This window comes from Sinohyriopsis cumingii, unplaced genomic scaffold (assembly GCF_028554795.1).
Source record: "Sinohyriopsis cumingii isolate HCF-2022 unplaced genomic scaffold, ASM2855479v2 utg000229l, whole genome shotgun sequence".
NCBI classification, from domain to species: Eukaryota; Metazoa; Mollusca; class Bivalvia; order Unionida; family Unionidae; genus Sinohyriopsis; species Sinohyriopsis cumingii.
This window is the reverse complement of record NW_028315879.1, coordinates 6,214,176-6,230,872: the sequence shown is the minus strand read 5'-3', so window position 1 is coordinate 6,230,872 and position 16,697 is coordinate 6,214,176.

Below are 16,697 nucleotides of genomic sequence, written 5' to 3'. Positions count from 1 at the left end.
TATATATATATATATATATATATATATATATATATATATATATATATATATATATATATCTGTGTTTGTGTGTGTGTGTGTGTGTTATTTTTGAAGGGAACCATCTTAAACGTCCTATAATGGAATCCATCATCTTTAATACTTTCTCGTATCACTACTTAGAGATTATTAACCTCGCTCAGATAACTGTCAGATATCAAACATAAAAAATCTAAAACAATCAGAATGATGTTTAGCTGTTTAAACGATGTTTTGTTGACATAGACAGTAGTCATCAAGAAACGTGGTGTAAATGTAATGACAGCCCATTATTGAATACAAAGTATTATATAATACTATGGTTACACACACACACACACACACACACACACATACACACACACACACACATGAATTTTTTCATTATATGTTCAAATATTCAGGAATATTTCTGGTTTGAATTCGATATATTATATTGGAATAGAAAATAGTTCTAAAAGTTATCTTGCCACTATGCCGATAAATGTGGTATAGCCATTTTCGCAATGTCAATTTCTTCCCACTGATATATTTCAACATGCCATGATAAAGATTTTGTGGTATTTTTTGGTATTGGTCATTTAGGGTTTTAGGTTGTGTATGATTTTGTTTCTTCCTATTTCTGTTTATGTACAGTTTGTCATAACTTGTTTTTATTTCGAACAGGAGGCATGGGTGTATTGCTGTATAATAATTTTTTTTTTTTAATGGGCACCAGACAGATGCCCCCCCCCCCCACCTAGCCAAAGAATAAAAGTGTCTTTATGTTTCACTGAGTCCCCCAGATATGTTGCTTTGTTTTTTAATTTAAACAGAATTTCGATCAAAAATTTTAAATGAATTTTTGACGGGGTATTATTTCCTAGTGTATTCTATAGGATTGTTCTTCCGAGTCGGTTTCGATCACCTGACTCGGAGTCCCTCTCCTAGTATCTTTGTTACCTTGGCTAAAGGTCGCCTACGTCCCGTGTTTGCTATGTGTGAATGTGCTATCTGTTTGTTCGTGCTATAGTTGTGTTCGTGTTGGGACAGCCGTCTATATCGAATTCTTCCCCAGTTGTCCTGCGATCCTTATAACATGGATCTTCTAGATTTTGTACATATTTATATTTCCAAGTTTTTAGAATGAGAATTTTGAATTTTGGGCGAAGTAACGGTGTAATAATATTTTTAGGGAAAAAAAAACCAACTATTGTTTTAGTGTGTGCTATGTGTGTGTCGTTCTTCGCAAATCTATATTCTGCTGAGGTCAGCTGTGTTCGAGAGAGCTCCATATTTACTTTATTTTTTTACTTCACTCTCTCGAACTTGGCTACCTTTATTTATTTATTATGTTTCCGAAAAGGGTTGCCAAAATTTTTATTTCCTATACAGTTGAGTGACGGTATAGGTGTTAGTATAGATTGGTTTCTGTTGTGTTGTATGCCAACTTTTCCATGTCGCATGTCTGTTCCTTCCTTCCTAGCTCCATGTGAGTGTAGGTATCTGTCCTATAATTCTCAAAGATAAAAGAAAGGTATTAGTATTCAATATACATTTGCTTAAATAGAATGGATAGGTATACGTTCTACTATTATTTATCAAGAGTAGGCAGGAGTAATGTCCCATTGGGGTAACTACCGTTGGTAGTTATCATTACATATGCCTCTCACTTTAGTTTATTTTCCTATGACTATTATTTGGCCACAGGCCATCATTGTTGTAACGATATAGTCAGTAATTTTATACAGCGTATTTTTAGTAAAATTCCCATCAAGATATAAAATGCTTTGTTGTTTATATTTATCTGTTTTGTTTATTTCAGCTATTACCTTGTCCCTATTTAGTTTTGTTTTTTCACATTGTATTATCACATGGAATTTAGAAAACGGGCCTCTTTTACACAGTGGACATTTTGGCGGTACTCTGACCATGCGCCGTCTCACTGCAGCCTCTTCTGTCAACCACGCATTGTGCATGTATTTAAAGCAGAGGCTTTGAATTTTAAGGGAGCCTATATAATAAAAGCTATTTCTCCTGTAATCCAGGCAACATGTAAGTATTTGTATGTCTTGCTTGGTAAGGCTTTTGATTTGAGTTATTCCCAATATTTCCACAATGTCACGTTGCGTGTGAGAAAATTTGCTAACAATTCCTGCCTCATGTTTAATTCAAAGTACTTTGTGTAATGCCAATACGTATTATTTAATATTACGACTTTAGATCGATTCTGAAACAAAGAAAATACCTGTCCATGACTTATCCATTGTGTCGCAGTCAAGTTCGCGGTTAATTCAAAGAGAACCTTGTCGCGATGGTGAGAAGCTCTGTTTGTTTTGCTATTAGCCAGTGATGACACCGGTCGGCTTAGGCTTATAACATGTCAGTGCTACTACCCTAGGCAGTTTTCAAAGAGACCACAGGTATCCAGTCAGAACTAAGATAATCAAATTCTGAGCGTGTTTTTCACGCAGCCAGACATTATCCTGTTACACTGATTTTGGAACAATCAGCACAGGTTTTCGTGTGAATCAAGAAACATCACGGTACTCTGAGAGCAACTTGTGCACTCGATAAAAAAAATAATGACAGGACAGTACAATGCCGCCTAAGCAAGCACGTGGGAGCAAAGGTGCCAAAAAGGCAATGGCACGTACAAAGAAACAAAATTTATAAAGAAATTGGGGGGGGGGGGCAAAATGGGGCTGGGGATGGGAGGGGGAGCTTTGGTTAGCCACCCAACAGGAATGTGATACTGTTGGAGCGCAGGTCAGACCCTCCAACTCATCCCCAGACCCAGACATGAGGCCCACCAAACCCTAGGAACAAATTTAAATTAAAAAGAAAATATTTACAAAATGTTTTGCTTTTAAATATTAAATTAACAGAATGTTCTAACAGGAACACCAGTCTAACCCATTATAAACTACACAAAATCTAAATTATCAAAGCCTTAATACTCTGAAAAAAATTGGGGAAAAATCAGAAATTACGTATGACATTTAGCTGATTTTAGGCCTCGTAAAATTTCAAATTGATTTATTTTTTATTTTCATTTTTAAATTTAAATTAAAAAACTCCTAAATTATAATATTATAATATATTCTAAATAGGAACCCATACTTATTAAATCTTCAATTACCACTTGAAAATTCAAAAGACTCCTATAATGTCATACTTTGGAAAATCAAAAAAACTTATCTGAAATAAGGAACTATAGTGAATCCACAGGGAATCTACATGGGGAAAGTACAAGGCGATGACATCATGGGGCTACGTCACAAGGCGCTAGGCGAAATTGACAGGTCCATGAAAGAGTCATGGAAAAACATCCCATATAGAACATAAATAGACCAAACACAAACATAAATACATACAATATAACCCCCACTGACTATCTTCCTCTTCTCTAACCATACGGCTCCCGCACTGTATGGTCAACCGACCTACATTCTTGAAGTGTCTTAAACAATTCTGGAAATTTCTAAGAAATAGTACAAACAATTAAAGGAGGCCTAACGCGAATCAGGACAAGTATAAGGAGAATAAAGAAGTGTGGACCCTGAGTCGAGCATAGCCTACCTATATATTTAAATAACCTATTACGAGGAACGACACAGATTAACACTCGAATTAAACAATAGACTTTTTTCCATAAACTAATATAGCATACCGTTCCGATCGTTAAAATTCTAAATTGAAAATAAATAATATAAAATATATTATAATGGATTTTAAATCCAAAGAATTGAAATAAGACAACTGGGAAAATCCTGACTTATACGTGCTGTCTCAAACATACAGAAAATATAGCATACACACAATCTAGCACTAACAAAAATAGCAAACAGTGAGACTTAGGGGACCTCTGGCAAAGATCACAACATTTTCAGGGAAGGGGATCCGAGCAAGGTGAATAAAACCAGGCTTGGAAGAACAACCCTATAGATAACACGAGGAAAAAATAAATACCCCATAAGAAATTCAAACTAAAGTGTTTTATAATAAAATTCTTTTTAAATAAAACATACAAGATATCTGAAGGGGAAACATACAAAAATATGTTATATTTTTTTTTGGAATGGGGGAGGGGGCATCTGTCTGGTGTTTTGAAAAAAATGACAAAGCAAACCGGCTTGTAAGAGCGCATAAGTGTCAAACTTCTCAAAACTGGATGCAGAATCATGAAAATAGAACTATAACATTATAATATTATAACAAAATACAAAATTCAGAAGAATATACAAGGGGTAAACACATTTCAGACTACGAGGAAAGCAATAAAACATGGGGACGACTCATAACGCTATACGAAATGTGGAGAAATATTTTAAGACAGAGCGAATATACACAGAAGACTGTGTGTGTGCGTGTGTGATTTGGATTTTTAACGAAGCTTTAACACATTTTCAGTCATATCGCTACGATTTCTGCACTGTGGCAGTTTATAGTGATGTCTAGCACTAGGGCATCACGCCGCAGACATGTAGCGTGATGTCTCATCTAGTCATATTATCCTGACACCTTGCCGACCAGTCCTAACAATAACCAAATGAGCGCCAAGCGAGGCAACTGTTAATACCATTTTTGTAAGTCTTTGGTATGACTCGGCCGGGGATCGAACCCACGACCTCCCGCATCGGAGGTGGACGCTATTACCACTAGGCCACCGGACACAGAAGAATGATCATTTCTAGAATGTAACTATCAAGTACCGAGAGAAAGGGTATCAAGTACTTCAACGGTAATAATTGCTCTAAGACTCGTGAACCCGGACATAGCACATATTAAGAGATACGAGGGCTACATAGTTACACCACTAGGGAACACATCAATCGTATCTTATAAAGAAATAAACATCATGGGAGAAATTGTAGCAGTGAAAAAACCGGAACCAATACGAAAGAAGATCAAGAAACAGACATGAGAACCCCACCTGTCTGATATTACAATGGAGATAACCCTAGAGGACACTGTCGAGTGTTTCGAAAAGAAATGTGAAATCAAAGTAGAAAACTTAAGTTTGGAAAAATCCCAGGATTTTCCATTTATGATAGAATCTGAATACTTGAAATCGAAAAGACCAAGCTGAAGGGAATCAAAAGGGCCTTTTATTTACACAGTTTTCTGGTTAAAACATGGTATAAGGGCTGCATCTAAAATAGAATATGTAACAGGTGCGGAGAGACAGGGCATGCTCCGCACAAATGCCCAAAAAATCAACAGCAACAACAACAACTGCCAGGACAAATACAACAACAATAACAAGAGACAGTAAGACAGAAAGTGCAACAAAATAAGAGCAAACAGAACCTTGAGCAAAACAATAAAGAACATCAAAAGCAACAGATTGGACACACAAAAAACAACATCAGATGGAAAAAGAGAAACAATGGATGGAGCAACAAAGACGACAAGAAACAAATAAAGGGAATCAATACCCAAAACACCAACAAGGAGATCAACAACGATAACGCCTAGCCCCAAAACGACAACAAAAGACATTGTCGAAATAAGGAAATCAGAAAGCATATGAACCCAAGAAGGAATAACAAAGAAACAAATAGTCAATTACATAAAAGGGAAACACACAACAAGGTAAACATATACAGGGAAAAAAGAAAAGAAACATATGATAAACAGCGAAGCAAAGAGAAATAAAAATTACAACAGAAACAAAAACAATTGAAACACCAAAATTAAAACCACAACCAGACCTATGGATAGACGACCATCGGATAGACGACCAGATAAATGAGTACCTAGAAGATTATGACAATGGTTAAGATTACATGATGTCAACCACAACAACAATACCAGAGACAATAACAACAACAATAACAGAAACAATAAAAACAACGATACCAAAGACAATAACAACAACAATGCCAGAGACAATAACAACCTAACCAAACCCATCAATTTCGACAGAACAAGCAGACATAGATAAACGAAGAAAAAGAGTCATAAAGATACATTGTTTATTGAGGACCATGCATGGAAGTTTTTTTATTTTGCCGTCCGTGGGGTAGTGATATGTTTAAATGGAATAGCCCTCAACTATAAACCATCTAATAAAAAAATATTTACATATATGACATATATGTTATAAAGAAAAATATAATGTAAATATATATATATATATATATATATATATATATATATATATATATATATATATATATATATATATATATATATATATATATATATATATATATATATGTATGTATGTATATGTATATTATTATTAAATGCATAACTAATTAAAAAAATAAAAAATATAGCATATACACAATCACAAGTAGGGCAGGAGGGCCTCCCAAAATGGTCTGAAAAAATAAACCGGGGAGAGTACTCTCCATAAATAAAGTTAAAAAGAATGGAACAAATTTTAATTGAACTATATATAGAAACGTAAAAATAACTGATTTTAAATTATCTGATCGAAAAATGTTTTTTATCGAATTAAAAATTTAAATTAAAAATAGATGTAAATGGGGACCGGGACAGTGGAAATCAAGCAATACAACTTTAAACGACGTCGAATTTGTAAATATAATAAACAAATTAAATTGAAGCTTTTAAGAATGAAGAAATTTTTTGATAAATAAAGGAATGGGACATTTAAAATACACAATAAAACGAAAAGCTATACAATACTCAACTACAAGGGCAGAGAAACTAAAGAAAGACAAAGAACAGGTAAAAATACATTTAAGTAAAACTATAGATAAAGAAGAAAAACAAAACAACTGAAAATGAAGATAAAGGGAATAGAAGAGGACGTGTTCCGTGGAAGAACAATTAGAACAGGGAAATTTTCGGAAATATACAATAAAGCAAAGCTCAGGGCCTTTACAGACGGGAAGAATTAAGAAGGGGGGGGGGGATACAAGTTTAGATAAAATTAAAGTAAACAATGAAATACACACGGAAAAGTCAGAAATTTTAAACAGTATATTTTCATATTACAAAGACTTGTATACTACACAAGTATTGATGTTAATACAATCGATTGTTATTTAAAAGATGTCGACTGTGAGATGATAACAACAGAACACAGGGACCTGTGTGAAGATGTCATCTCAGATGAAGAAATCACGAAGAGTATATCAACACTCACGAAGAGAAAATCACCAGGGAAAGACGGACTCACCGTGGGATTCTATCAAAAAGTCCACGGTGAATTAACGCCGATCCTGAATGCTTTATATAATAATGGTTTTCTTTGGTAAGAATCAGACGTAAAAAATTATGAGGGATGGGGTAATAACAATCATTTATAAAGGGAAAGGGGATATGGAAGATATTAAAAAAATGGAGTCCAATATCGCTCCTTAATACATATTATACAATTTTAAGTAGGATTTTAACAAACAGGTTAAAGAATGGTTTAGGGAAAATTAAGGTAAAACAAACTTGTTGGGGAAAAGAAAGGCTCATACAAAGTAATATTTTAAATATAAAAACAATATTAGATTGTATAAATGAAACAGGTACGAAAAGTGCCATGGTATTTTTAGACCAAGAAAAATCTTTTGACCCATTGAACACAACTATATACAGAAAGTAATATAAACATTCCGAAAATAGACTGAAATACTATACATGGGAATAACCTCGTGTATACAGGTAGATGGAAAATGTACGAAAGAATCTGATATACAACGAGCAGTGAGGCAAAGATGCCCACTATCAATGCTATTATACGTAACAGCAATTGAGATTCTAAGTCATAAAATACGAAACAACCCTGAATTACAAGGTATAGAAATTCCAAATCTTGAAGAGGAATTTAAAATGCTCCAACACGCAGATGATTGTACAAACTTCATAAGAGATGCAAAATCATACCAACATCTAGAGAAAGAATTTGAAAATTTCGGGAAAACATCAGGTTCTAAAATAAATCACGATAAGACCGAAATTATGCAAATAGGCAACTGGCAAGGTGACCACCCAGGGCTACCTCCGTACCCCGTGAAAGACAAAGTGTATACTCACAGTAATCAATTTTGGAATGAAAAACGAAATAGAAAACCACAAACACATAATCAAAAAATTAAAGAATATGCAAATATCTTGACTCTAAAGTCACTATGCATAATGGAGCGGGCCGAAGTGGCCAAAATATATCTCTAGTCAAATATAAATTTCCCTCTCCGGTCAATTGATATGGAAAATAAAATTCTAAATAAACTAAAAAAAAAAGGTAGTATAGACTCTATCTGGAATTGTAAAACACATTACATTGTTAAAGAACTCTGTATTTAGTGCAACAAGTAGAGAGGGCCTGGGATTACTACTGCTGAAAATATCTAACATAATTAATAGGTTGAAAAATTTGCAATCCGAACCTAAGACAGCATGGGAAGCATTATATATCTACTAGTTTGACTTCACGATGTGAAGCAGACCATATATATATATATATATATATATATATATATATATATATATATATATATATATATATATATATATATATATATAGAAATAACAATCTTACACAAAAAACTCCAGGTGCCGAGAAAATTCAGATACATTAAAGAAATTTTACTAAAATACATAGACAAAATATATTTATGGCAACAAGATACAAAAAATACGTATAACTGGATAAGAGAAAACACAACAAAAAAGTAAGGTAGAGCAGGACAACTTGGGGGTGGGGTAAACTGGGAAAGAACCTGGCTTAATTGGGAAAAATAAGATCGGTAAAAATACAAAGTATAATTTTGAAATATCTGCACAACGCTTGGCTCACAGAGTCACAGCGAACAAGCTATTAGACGTCGTATTATCAGGATAATACCAAAGTACCTTGTATGTAAAGTAGTTAATTTCACTAAACTCCATACGATCGCCCAATGTGATAAAACAAAAAAAATAATGTTAATTATGGAAATATGTAAAAAGTATAAGTACGACAGAAATAATATTTTATATATAGAAGTAAATTTTGAAAATAAAGTAGTTTAAAAAATAATTGAGTATATTACAACAACTATGTTAGCCTGTGGGCATGTTATAAGACCAATAAAATAAAACATGTATAAATAAGTTTTATGAAAATATACCAAAGGGGAGAAAGATGGCGGGAAGGGTTTAGAAATACAACCCAATTAGGGTTCTGTACCGCCAGTACGCGGGCTGGAGCCCTAACTCCATCTCTCACCCCAGATATTTTAATATTTTGTAGCAATTTAAAATTGTATGTATGTAAGGAACACTTTGAATATATTTTGAGTAGTTCCTGCTATAGCACAACAACTATGTTAGTCTACGGAATAATAAAATAAAACATGAAGGTTTTACAGAACTACACCAAAGGGGAGGGAGATGGGGGAGGGCTTCGGTTTACAGCCCAAAGAAGCGGTCTGTACCGCCAGTGCACGGTCTGGAGCCCTAATCTCATCTCTACCGCCCCCCGTATTTAAATGATACTTTAATGGTCTTTTTTCAATGTTGAAATCATCGCGATGAGTCTTATGTACGTAACGGGATGAGTAGTACAGTCCTGTATAGTCTTCGTTTCCTTTAGATAGGCATTGAACATAACTTGAGCGAAGAATAAAAAGAAGTCTAATCTTACACTGCCAAAACTAATTAACAATGGATACCCGATGTGATAAATAAAAGAATACAAAACGTCTTCATTAGGCAAAATCTTTTCCTTCCCTTTTTTAATTTTCCCTCTCCACAATCCCCATCTTTCCTTTCCCAATTACATTTAAAATAGTAGGATACAGGGACCTGCATGATGGAGAAGTAAGAGACATAGACATCGCAAGGCTATCTCACAAGGCGCCACGCGAAGTGGCCATGACTGCGAAAGAACCTTAGAAAATCCATCATGCAGGATATAGACAAACGATACAAACATATGGGGAATAAGTTTTGCAATACCGGGTATCTACAAAAAAATACTAAAATGACATGCCTTCTAGAACCGTTGTCAATATAAATAGATTAGACATACCTATCTACTTTAAAGAAATAGGAAATATAGAAGCACTTTTATTTTGGAAAATAAATATACCAGCCTTGGGTAAATGTTAACAGGACTGTGCTTCAAAAATAAGAGAAGCATAAATAAGAAATAAAGAATATGCAGCTTCTTACTGAGTACATCTCTGCAATTTTAAAATCAAATATGAGGGGAAAAGAGAATCGCCAAACCAAATCGCACACATAAAAACTGTAGGATTTCTTTTATACTATGTAAAGACACCGATTCCCTTTCGAACTCATAGATTTCTGAATGTATAATTTAATTTAAAAAAATAGATTAAAGTCTACAAATACAAATATTCAGCAAATCTCTTCTTCCTAAACAAACCGAACATAGAATATGAAACCTCGAGGGGGAAATTTGATATAACTGCTGTCCTAACATATACATCTATAGCACACAAAACAACATACCAAACATACATATAGCATACACAGGACGTAGGGGACCTTTGACAAAGGTCACTACTACACAACAAGAGAAGACACTCCGACAAGGGATAAACCTAGAACAGACGAACAACCCTCTAGATAACACTATGGAGAGAAAAGAAATACCCCATACAAAACTTGCGAGTAAACAGATTTTTGATTGAAATTCTTTTATATAAAAGAATACAAACACCAACAGCTATTGGGGATACACAAACACATAAAAACACCTTTTTTTTGAAAATGGGATGGTCATTTGTCTGGTGCCCCCCCCCCCCAAGTAAAAAAGAATGGAAGAAAGGAGTTCTAGGAAATTTAGACGAGGTTTGGAACAAAGGCTTATGAGGTAGATTATCTTCACCCGAAACTGTTTCATCATTCTAACTAGGTGTTGTAAGTTATACGTTATTATGTGCATTTGATTTAGTAGAAATTTAATCTTCTATGTATAGCTGAATTATCAACATGTCGCAACTTAGCCTATAGCGAATTATTAATATTCAAGATCAATGTATGTAGTTGTTAGGATAGAATCAAAGTGGATGGTGTAATCTGCAACGATGTTGCACCGAGTGGCCGAGTGGTCTAAAGCGCTCTCCGTCACGGATCACTACCATCTCACCTATATCTGCGTAGGTTCGAGTCTCGGGTTCGGCCAATGTGGATATGTGAGAACGCTTGCCGGTATCTTCTCGTGGGTCGGTGGTTCTTTCCGTGGGTTTTCCCGGGTTCTTCCTCCACCATTAATACTGGCCGCCATGTATAGCCTATCTTGTGCTGAAAAATGGCGTTAAACCCTATAACAACAACAACTGTCCATGCATAATTCACTTTACCTATTAGGTTTATTAGTTTTACTATATTTGCTTCTTTTATATATTTTAGGTGTGGAATGCTTCGTCCCTTCTCTCTTTGGTTTCAATATATATTATCTTGGGCAATAATCTAATTTTACTCAATATATGAAGTGTATGATTTAAAAAAGATCAACTGTTGGTTTATACGACTTCAATACTTCCTGGCCCATTTTATCCTGGTTTTAATATTTAAGAGTATACTTACTGTGTTTTGATCTGATATAACCGTTTCCTCGAGTTTTCATTCCTTTGTTGTTTACATACTTGATTCTGATACAGAGAATTTACCTAGATTGCGTTCTTATTGTATTCCATAATTCTGGGTATATTCTACTTTATCTGTATTTATTATTCTATATGCATGTATTAATTAAGTATTGGTTTTGGCATATAAAAACAATAAATATCAGGGGTATTGAAGCTTGTGAAACTTCAATTTTGAAGAGACGTTAAAAATCTATATGTAAACGAACTTGTTTTCTCTATGTTATATTATGCGCGCAATGTATTTTTCACCGCAAGTTTTCGTTAATATCGCCTATTTATCTATCGGTTTTGTTGGTATATTTACAATTTACTTCTGTGTTGTTTTGTCTTGTTTTGAAAGGAGATGTTATCATATAACGAGTAAAGACGTTATGACGTAAAGCTCTCAATATCCCGTAACCTAGACCCTGACCCAAATAAACAAGTGTTCTTTACTGGTTTCCTTATTGTTTAAAAATGACCTTAAATTTGAATTTTTAAAATGAATTTTAAATCCATTTATTGTCATGTATGATTGCTGGGCGTAACTTGGTTTACAGCGTATGCCGCTTGGTTTTGTCTAATTTGTGCAGCTATCAAAAACCTCTAACTACAACTGATCATTCTCGCATGCAGATAAATATATATAAAAAGCACCCAAAATGTCGATATCGTATTTTGATTAGTTTATATTTCATAGTTATATTGCTGATCTTTCAGAGGCTCGCTACAGGTTATAGTGCGTATTTTCCATGATACCACGTGTAAAGAAATTTCAGCTATAGTACATACAAGTAGCATAGAGGTATGCCAACATTCCCTTAATTTTTCATATTGCCAATACAAACAACTTCACTCTTATACCCGTTCCACTTTCAGGGCTACATCAATATTTGTAGAGCAGCACCATATAGAACAATACAAACTGACTTTTCACAAATTATGATAAAAGTGATAAATGGATGACCTACAGTAACTGAGTAATTCCATACCATTGGGAGACCATCAATATAAATTAGACGTCTTGTTTAAAATCTTCTATTAATTAGCTTCAGAGGAAACTCGTTTTGTATTTAATTAATGATTTTTTATAATTCAGAACACGCAGTAAGAGTGAATTGACCAAAGTGTCTTGGATTTAGCGGAAGACATTGCCAGACACCAGCGGGGATAAGTGTTCAGAAATATAATTGAGTTGGTCATTTGTTTGGAGAGATACCGTCTTTAATACAGAACGCAAGACAAAACAATGAATTTGATATACGGACAATTTCCATTTTCTCATAACTGGTATTAAGGTATTTATGTCCCGGAACAGATAAGGTTTACGTTGTTCGTCATAATGTTGCAAATTCAATGATTATATGATACTATTGCAGTCGTTGTTAGTAATATTCAATTTTGAAACAAACAATATTTGGTTTTTCCATTTCAAATCTTTGAAGTTTTGTACTACAACTTTCATTCTTTATATACCGTTCCTTCTTCTTTGTCAATCCAAAAGAGTTTTCTTTTTATAGCACATAATTGTTTTGCAGAAATTCAACGTGATTCATTTATCATTAAATGTCTGTCTTATAAACTAAGGGATACCTAATATTTCATCTTTCCAGTAATGATTATATATATATATATATATATATATATATATATATATATATATATATATATATATATATATATATATATATATATATAATCGGCAATCAAACTTTTCATATCTGCCTTAAAATGGTGGAATGTACTCAAAAAACATTTTCTCGATTCGTGCATCCTAATTCTTTTCCAGGATCAACCTCTAGCAATCGTGGCCATCGTAAAGTTCCACGTTGATCATCTGATGTTTTAGCTGATAATGGTTCCACTCCTTTGTATCTACTCGCAAACGACGACCATCAATGCGTATTTGTATGTGCGACTCTGTCGTTCGCGTTTACGTGCTGAGCCAGTCACAATAGTGTCATGGGTTAAGAAAACAAAACATGCCTGATGAACTTCCTTGGGAGTGCTAACATCAAACCGACCTTATGGAATCGTTTTAAATGTCAGCAGATAAATCTGCCATATTGCCTGTGGAGTTAAGCAATCGGCTGCAACATCACGCCTAACACCTGCTGCATCACCTGCTCTGCTTTTTTCAGTATCCTCTCGGGCTAATATAAATCGATTCGGACAATTAATTGCCAGCCACCATCGCCAATTTACCACTCATAGTCAATTGTATTAACCAGTTGGCCATTTTTATGTTTTATATACTTCAGCGTCTGAATCAACTTGACCTCAGCGGTATGACGTTCTTGTTGATAGTTATTCTAAAAAGAGACGCCATCAGCAAGGCACGCTTGATCAATCGAATTCACGGGAACTTCACCAGCTTTTGGTTGATTTTGTCGTCGAATCTAATATGAATTCGGGTTTCAGGGCCACAATAATTATATTCTGGACAATGTTTCTCACCAGGGTACTTTGGTTATGGAGTTCCTGGTAATTTCCAGAGTGTCGCGGCGATGTCACCACCGCTTGACGTCTCGCGAGACGCCACAATGTTGTTTTTGTACTGCATTTCACACACGTACCTGTAAGTACCTGTCGACGACTCTTTGTCGTTATTGTTGTTAATCCACTGGTATCAGTGACATTATTTTTTTTCATCGACCACAACATAAACTCATATATAACATTTGTGAAACATGAATGTGATTGACTTTTCAGGAACACAAGAGCGAGCGCCAGTCAGGCATCATCCATCGTTACCAAATAATGTTCGTGCCAGTATCATTGATCCGTCTTAGTTTGGTTAAGCTCAGTTGCTAAAGAAAACGATGATGAGATGGCGCAGATGGGACAAACTTTCTTTAGTGGCATAATCTGTAGACGACTAGCGGTGTTATAATGCCGTCAAGGAATTCAACAAAGCTTCAAAAGTTTCTTTGGAATACGAGAGTTCCGCGGATGCAGATGTCTTTGAATTTATCACTGACGTCAATGTTGCTCCCTCCGTACAAGATCTTGATGGAAATATTAATAATCTCGTGGCTTACGACGATGTCATGCTTGAAAAACAGAGAAACCCAGCCAGCATATTTTTAAGAGGCAGGCATAAAAGCACGGATGTAATTTATATTATACAGCGATACGCTTAAATCCGTTAGGTGATCAAAGATAACTATAATTATTTGGTTACCATTAACGGAGTTGATACACAAACACAGTGAGATATTCATCAGACTTGGTGCTCCGGTGATATGAACATATATCAGTTTAAACATTTCTTTACACATGTTCAGAAAACCCCACATGGATTCGTTTCAATGTTTTTACACGATCCCAGAACACGATATCGCATTTGTCTTGATACGATTTTTGGTCTGCCACTAATGTAGGCTTCATGTTTGGTCAAAATAGATTGCATTCCAGTTCTCAAAATCTTGTAAGCACGAACGTTGTACTCTAGTTGGAAACACAAGTAGTTAGCTTCATCTGAAATTGATTTAGAAATTATGTTTCTTAGTTGATTCAATAGTCATCGGTAGTGTAGGTCAGTTGTGCAACTTACGACTCTATAGTTGTAAATTAAGTAACAGGAAAAAAAACATAGTTTATTCAACTTGAAAAATAACTAATTCTCTAAAGTTATAAAATGAAAATTTAAATGGAACTAATGATATTCTGAAGTAAATCCAAAATAATCCTAAAAGAAGTCCAAAAGAAACCAATGTTCTGAATTAATTCTAGGTCCTCGAATGTGGTGACGTGCCAACAGACTTAATGTATCACGAAGGCATTATCCATAACTTCTTTGAACAAATTGACAATAATGTCAGGATAATATTTTAGTCCAAAGAGAAACAAAAGCACATTTATTTCAAATGAATAATTCAAACAAATGTTTCTTCTCACATAAAATGTAAAAAATAAAACACTAAACATATCTGAAGACTGGTATTAAAACATAAACATAAGAAAGAATAATGAGCTAATTGGTCAACTTTCTCCCCCCTCATGGCTCAACATCGCATTATTTTCCTACTCGACTCGTGTCTAAGTACTGCCTACGTGACATTGTTCACAAGTTGTCCACGTCGCAAAAGAACCCACCTGACTGAACCGTCTTATGGGAAATAACCTCAAACTTGTAAACAAGTTATTAGGAATGATTTTTGAAACAGTCCTCGTCTTTATATAGCGCATATCCAATCTGCAGAGACGTGCATAATGTGAAACGCACAAAATAGATATAAAAAAACAGAGCTAAGAAATTTTCGTTTGATCGACAACCAATAAAAATACAGTCTGTACAGATGTCGTGTTACCCTATTCACAACAACCAGAATGTGTAGTCCTTTAAATCTTATATAATTTCCACTGAATATGCTCACTATACGCATCTGTACAAATGCATTCAGTCTGAGCATTTTACATCATAATTTATATATTATATTTTGATACACTTTGTTCATCTATCAAATGATCGACTTTATTATACATTAATGGCATATGCAATTACCATCGTGAAAGTTCTGATCACATGTCACTAATCACTTTAATCTATATCACATTTCGTGTAAAAGATAGTACATTAATTGGTGCAAAGGAACGGGAATCACGTTATGGGATAGCTAATTCCCGTCCAGGCGAGACAAAATATTTCCAGAATAATTTCTGGATGCAAATAATTGATCGAAACTAAAATTTTCACTGGTGGGAAAATTGACAACATTATTAAAACATTTAAGTTTTATATTAGAACATTGTTGTTGTTGCAGCATGTAGGGTTTAACGCCATTTTTCAGCACACGATATGCTATACATGGCGGCCAGTATTAATGGTGGAGGAAGTACTCGGAAAAGCCCGGAAAAAATCACCTACCCACGAGAAGCTACTGGCAAGCTTTCTCACATACCCACATTAGCCGAATCCGAGACTCGAACCCACGCATACAGAGATGAGATGGCAGTGATCCGTAACGAAGAGCGCTTTAGACCACTCGGCTTATATTAGAACACTGTAAAACGTTAAAAACGAAATTTTAAACGGACATCATGTACGGTAATAATAACTATAGCAATAATCTTGAGTCGAAGTGGCTGAAATCTGCTTCCGATGATCTCAGTAACACTTAATGAATCGAGCTCTTAAGCCCATTG